The 7500-nt window shown below is 35.7% G+C and overlaps 1 protein-coding gene across 1 annotated transcript in view; it reads left to right on the forward strand.

Moving 5' to 3' along the window:
- Positions 1-7500, forward strand: part of LOC115221494 (interferon-induced protein with tetratricopeptide repeats 1B-like) — a 15653-nt gene that overhangs the window by 406 nt on the left and 7747 nt on the right. The gene's annotated exons all lie outside the window — the stretch shown is intronic.

Consider the following 7500-nt stretch of genomic DNA (forward strand, 5'->3'; position numbering starts at 1 on the left):
AAATAATAATAATAATAATAATAATAATGTTGATGATGATGATAACAATAATAATAATTTTCTTTCCTTCCCCACTTTATTTTATTTAACTTCGCTATGTTTTATTTTTTCCTTTTTTTTTTCTCTGCCTTTCCCCCTTTTTCTCTATCACATGATTCTCTAAATGAACAACCTGGTGCGATTGTTTTAATGGCCTACCAATGTATACAGTACATTTCTTTGCCCTTGGTGTAAGGAAGACAATTTGGCAAGAAATAGAAACAGAATTGAATGATGATGCTACTGAATAATAATAATAATAATAATAATAATAATAATAATAATAATAATAATAATAATAATAATAATAATAATAAAAAACATGTAATGAAAAGAAATATTACAAGTAACTGCAGAATATGTGGAGATGGACAAGAAACAATAAATCATATTATCTCTAGCTGCCCAGTCCTGGCTAAGAAGGAATATATTCACAGACATGACAGAGTTGGAACCTACATACATTGGAAGCTATGCCAACATAATGGAATAACCACAGAAAAAAGATGGTATAGGCACACACCAGAAAAGGTCACAGAAAACGAGAAAGCAACCATACTCTGGGATATGCCGATACACACAGATAGAGAAATTAAGGCCAACAGACCAGATATAGTTGTCAGAGATCATGAAGAAAAAAAATGCTTTCTAATTGATGTATCAATACCGGCAGATGACAACGTGTCTCTAAAAGAAATGGAGAAACTCTCAAAATACAAAGACCTGGAAATAGAGGTAACTAGAATGTGGAATCTGAAAACAGAAACAATTCCTATCATAGTAGGTGCATTAGGCATGATAAAAAAATATTCAGACAAATACATAACAAAAACACCAGGACTTACAAACACATATAACATACAGAAAATTGCACTACTAGGCACTGCACACATCCTATGCAGAACACTTTCCATACAATAACCATCAGAGCATCACAACAAATCACAGCACATACCCAAGGCACACAGAGCTGCGCTCGGTAGTGAAGTGAAAGCAAGCTATAAAAATAAAACTACTGAATAATAATATAATAATAATAATAATAATAATAATAATAAAATAATAATAATAATAATAATAATAATAATAAAAAACATGTAATGAAAAGAAATATTACAAGTAACTGCAGAATATGTGGAGATGGACAAGAAACAATAAATCATATTATCTCTAGCTGCCCAGTCCTGGCTAAGAAGGAATATATTCACAGACATGACAGAGTTGGAACCTACATACATTGGAAGCTATGCCAACATAATGGAATAACCACAGAAAAAAGATGGTATAGGCACACACCAGAAAAGGTCACAGAAAACGAGAAAGCAACCATACTCTGGGATATGCCGATACACACAGATAGAGAAATTAAGGCCAACAGACCAGATATAGTTGTCAGAGATCATGAAGAAAAAAAATGCTTTCTAATTGATGTATCAATACCGGCAGATGACAACGTGTCTCTAAAAGAAATGGAGAAACTCTCAAAATACAAAGACCTGGAAATAGAGGTAACTAGAATGTGGAATCTGAAAACAGAAACAATTCCTATCATAGTAGGTGCATTAGGCATGATAAAAAAATATTCAGACAAATACATAACAAAAACACCAGGACTTACAAACACATATAACATACAGAAAATTGCACTACTAGGCACTGCACACATCCTATGCAGAACACTTTCCATACAATAACCATCAGAGCATCACAACAAATCACAGCACATACCCAAGGCACACAGAGCTGCGCTCGGTAGTGAAGTGAAAGCAAGCTATAAAAATAAAACTACTGAATAATAATAATAATAATAATAATAATAATAATAATAATAATAATAATGATAATAATGATAATAATATACCCTTCATCAGTCTTTACGTTTAACCCCCTCCCCCATATTACCATTGTCAAGCGTCAATCATTTGTTCGGTGTATGCGAATGAATTTTTTATTTAGTTTTATGTATGTTGTATTGTAGCCAGCTTTTTTGTTGAAAGATGGTGTTTTTAATGCTGTTAGGAATTATTGTTGAGTTGTTCATTTTTGTTAGTGTTATCTGGGTGACTCATTTGTGATTTCTGGTAGATCGAATGACTTGACTTATAGAAGCTCAATTCGTGAAGTAAAATATTACAACTTATTGAATAGTTATTTAATTGTTTTCGAAGGTTATTTGAAAAAAAATTGATTTCTTCAGCTGTTCTCTGAAACAAAAGAGTAAAAGTGTTTCTGCCAATGGAACAAGGGCATACTTATACAAGCGTTTCCTCCACCAACCATTGATTTTGTTTCCTCACAACTTTTAGGAAAAAGAACAGTTTTCAGTGAATATTTTTAGGATCTTTTCAGTTTGAACAATAGTTTGTAACATAATTTCTAGGTAACTAAAAAGTTTTAAACTTCGTACACTGGTAGAATGTGTTTATAAAACATCATTTTCTCTTGGCTTTATTGAGAAAATTCTGTATTTTGTAACATATTTCATCTTTAATTTCTTGCATTTCAGCAATTTTAACCAATCAATTACCTCCATTGACGTAAATAACATTCTGTGCCGCATGAATATGTCTCTCGTTTAAGAAACAGATTGGGTTTATTTAGAGTTGTGAAGAAAAAAAGATACCCTTCCCCCACCCCTAACCCTAACCCAAAATCTAAAATAGATTGAAATGCAATAGATCGATGCTAGGGTTATAATTGTGGGTGACAATTATGGATGACAATTTCATACTGCTAGAGAAAATGGGAATTTTTTAGTTACCTAGAAATTATGTTACAAACTGCCATTCAAACCGAAAAGATCCTTTTTTTATAACGATAACATCAGGGTAATGCGATAAAGCTTTTTGGTGGGTGGTGGGCGTTTCGGATAATTCATGTGAATCGATTCTGTTTGGTCATGAGTTTCAGGAAAATAGATATGTTTAAAAGAAATTTTCAGAAAATACACAAGACAATTACTGTTCTGTAGAGCTAAAGAAGACATTTTCCGTTTTAACAACACAATCGTGCACCCCCACTGAATGTGCTTATCATTCTAGAAAATGGATATTTTTCCAATGAAATTTTCTGCAAATGCCTTTCAGATACTGTAGATTTCCGTTATATGGGAATTAGTCATGAAAACATTTTTCGGAGGAGTGAAGAGGAGTTTCGGATAATTCCCATGAGTCGACTTTGTTTTCACATAAACTCGCAAAAATTGCGTATTTGTTAAGGAAATTTTCTACAAATTTCTTTTAAATTACGATTATATCGAAATTTGATGTGAAAAAAAAAAAACTATGCGCGCACAAATATACTGAGATCTATTACACATTTTTTTTTCAAGATGTCCAAGTTTCATTTTGTATTTATTGTGTGCTCACCAGTTTTTCTTTTTCTTGAGATCAAATTCCGATGTAATTGTAATTTATACCATGTGAAAGGTATTTCAAGAATATTTCAGCTAAAATAGCCATTTTTGAGAGTTCTGAGAAAACAAATTCGACTTACTCTTTTACTCTTTTACTTGTTTCAGTCATTTGACTGTGGCCATGCTGGAGCACCGCCTTTAGTCGAACAAATCGACCCCGGTACTTATTCTTTGTAAGCCCAGTACTTATTAGCTGAACCGCTAAGTGACGGGGACGTAAACACACCAGCATCGGTTGTCAAGCAATGCTAGGGGGACAAACACAGACACACAAACACACACACACACACACACACACACACACACACATATATATATATATATATATATATATATATATATATATACATATATACGACAGGCTTCTTTCAGTTTCCGTCTACCAAATCCACTCACAAGGCTTTGGTCGGCCCGGGGCTATAGCAGAAGACACTTGCCCAAGGTGCCACGCAGTGGGACTGAACCCGGAACCATGTGGTTGGTTAGCAAGCTACTTACCACACAGCCACTCCTGCGCCTGTTGAATTATATTGAATTATATTGAATTATCCAAAATTCTTCCTCTGAAAAAAACTTTCACCACAAATTCCAACATAATTATAACACACACCACCTGAAATGCATTTGTAGAAAATTTCATTAAAAAATATTCGTTTTTCTGAAAGTTAAGAGAAAAGAAGTCTTTTGGGGTTTTTTTTTTTTATCATTCCAACGTTGGCAGATTCATAGAACACCCCTTAAGTATATCATGGGTTTTACAATTATAAATTCAACTAGCAAAACCGACCGTTCTAATTTGTCTGATTAAATCTAAAATTCGAGACATGGTCCAAAAAATGTGTATCAAAATATTATAATGCTGTGGAAATAAAAAAAATAAGACCGCATCTCGTATTTGTTCCCTCATAACTATCAGAAAAATGGATATTTTTTAATGAGGTTTTCTACAAATGCCTTTTAAATACTGTTGATTACGATAAATCAGAATATGTTGTGAAAATTTTTCGGAGGGGTCTGAGGAGAAGTTTCGCATAATTCACATCAATCAAAACTCTTTGCTCATTACTAAAAAAAAATTTTTTTAAATGGGTATTTTTGAAATAAAATATTCTGTCAATACTTTCCACATGGTGCAGATTACGATTGTATTGAAATTCGATCTGAAAACGCAATATCAGTGGGCGTGTAATATCTACAAAATGAAACTTGAAATTTTAAAACACATCACGGGATTTGTGTCAATAGATTTGTAGGTACTCTGACCAAATTTCGGTTTGTTTGTTTTTCAGTAAAAATTTCCTGTGTGGTAAGTAGCTTGCTAACCAACCACATGGTTCCGGGTTCAGTACCACTGCGTGGCATCTTGGGCAAGTGTCTTCTGCTATAGTCCCGGGCCGACCAATGCCTTGTGAGTGGATTTGGTAGACAGAAACTGAAAGAAGCCTGTCGTATATGTATATATATATATATATATATATATATATATATATATATATATATATATATATATATGTATGTGTGTGTGTGTTTGTGTGTCTGTTTGTCCCCCCAACATCGCTTGACAACCGATGCTGGTGTGTTTACGTTCCCGTCACTTAGCGGTTCGGCAAAAGAGACCGATAGAATAAATACTGGGCTTACAAAGAATAAGTTCCGGGGTCGATTTGCTCGACTAAAGGCGGTGCTCCAGCATGGCCGCAGTCAAATGACTGAAACAAGTAAAAGAGTAAAAGAGTAATCAGAATCTACCCTATTTGAAAATATCATTAGAAATCCCTGTTTTCTTAAAATTTAAAAATCAAATTCGGGTCGAGGCACAGTTATGCAGGAATGCCTACATACATACACACATACAGATGTACGTACATACGTATGTACGTACGTACATACATACATACATACATACATACATACATACATACATACATACATGTATACATACATACATACATGTATACATACATACATACATACACACATACATGTATACATACATACACACATACATACATGTATACATACATACATACATACATACATACATACATACATACATGCATACATACATGTATACATACATACATGTATACATACATACATACATACATACATGTATACATACATACATACATACATACATACATACATGTATACATACATACATACATACATGTATACATACATACATGTATACATACATACACACATACATACATGTATACATACATACACACATACATACATACATACATACATGTATACATACATACATACATACATACATACATACATACATACATACATACATACATACATACATACATGTATACATACATACATATCATAACATGGATCACACAGTTATCACTGAGAGATACTAAATCAACACCTATTGTTACGAACAGAATTAGGTTAGCAATGGGCATATTCCAGGCTGATAGTTTATCTGTAATTTTGTTTTGTACTGGCAGTGAATTCATTGAATGTATTGCTTGGCTACACAGAAAAGAAGATTAACCCTTTAGTATTTAAACCAGCCATATCCGGCCAAAATGGTTAATCTGTTTTATGTTCAAACTGACCAGATCCAGGCTCTCACACCTACCCCACAATGTTATTCTACATTAAGTAATTACACCATCAAGATCTTGAAGATATGAGATAATGCATGATTAATTCAAATCAATGGGAATCAATTAGCATTATGTTTGATAGAATAATCTGAACACTAAAGGGTTAAAATTACTCACACAGTTTTTGTTGAAGACCTAAATTTCTCTTCTGGCAAAGTGAAGAACAGCAAGTGACAATTAGACTAGTTACAACATTTTCGCGGGACAACACCGTCCAAGCGTGGCCGTCTGCCAGCCTCGTCTGGCACCTGTGTCGGTGGCACATAAAAACACCATCCGAGCGTGGCCGTCTGCCAGCCTCGTCTGGCACCTGTGTCGGTGGCACATCAAAACACCATCCGAGCGTGGCCGTCTGCCAGCCTCGTCTGGCACCTGTGTCGGTGGCACATAAAAACACCATCCGAGCGTGGCCGTCTGCCAGCCTCGTCTGGCACCTGTGTCGGTGGCACATAAAAACACCATCTGAGCGTGGCCGTTCGCCAGCCTCGTCTGGCACCTGTGTCGGTGGCACATAAAATCACCCACTACACTCACGGAGTGGTTGGCGTTAGGAAGGGCATCCAGCTGTAGAAACACTGCCAGATCTGACTGGCCTGGTGCAGCCTTCGGGCTCCCCAGACCCCAGTTGAACCGTCCAACCCATGCTAGCATGGAAAGCGGACGTTAAACGATGATGATGATGATGATGATGATGAATGGAATGGAAATTTTGCAAGACAAATGCTCGGCTGTGTGGTAAGTAGCTTGCTTACCAACCACATGGTTCCGGGTTCAGTCCCGCTGCGTGATACTTTGGGCAAGTGTCTTCTACTATAGCCTTGGGCCGACCAAAGCCTTGTGAGTGGATTTGGTAGACGGAAACTGAAAGAAGCCCGTCGTGTATATGTATATATATATATATGTGTGTGTGTGTGTCTGTGTTTGTCCCCCAACATCACTTGACAACCGATGCTGGTGTGTTTACGTTTCCGTAACTTAGCGGTTCGACAAAAGAGGCCGATAGAATAAGTACTAGGCTTACAAAAATAAGTCCTGGGGTCGATTTGTTCGACTAAAGGTGGTGCTCCAGCATGGCCACAGTCAAAAGACTGAAACAATTAAAAGAGTAAAGAGTAAAAGAGTAATATATGATACTCATCGAGTAAAGATTGTTGACCAAACAAAGAACATAAACATCAATGGTTTCCCTCTCTCCCCTATCTCTAACGATGTAAACCGTAAGTATCTCGGAATCTTTGAGCATGTTGCTTTCATTGATGCTATGATTAAAGCCAGAATAGCATTACTCAGATAGTTTCGGCAAAGGTGTGTCACAACCGGTATGTATTATAAGGCGGTGAGCTGGCAGAAACGTTAGCACACCGAGCGAAATGCTTAGCGGTATTTCGTCTGCCGCTACGTTCTGAGTTCAAA

The sequence above is a fragment of the Octopus sinensis genome, linkage group LG18 (genome assembly GCF_006345805.1).
Source record: "Octopus sinensis linkage group LG18, ASM634580v1, whole genome shotgun sequence".
Classification (NCBI taxonomy): Eukaryota; Metazoa; Mollusca; class Cephalopoda; order Octopoda; family Octopodidae; genus Octopus; species Octopus sinensis.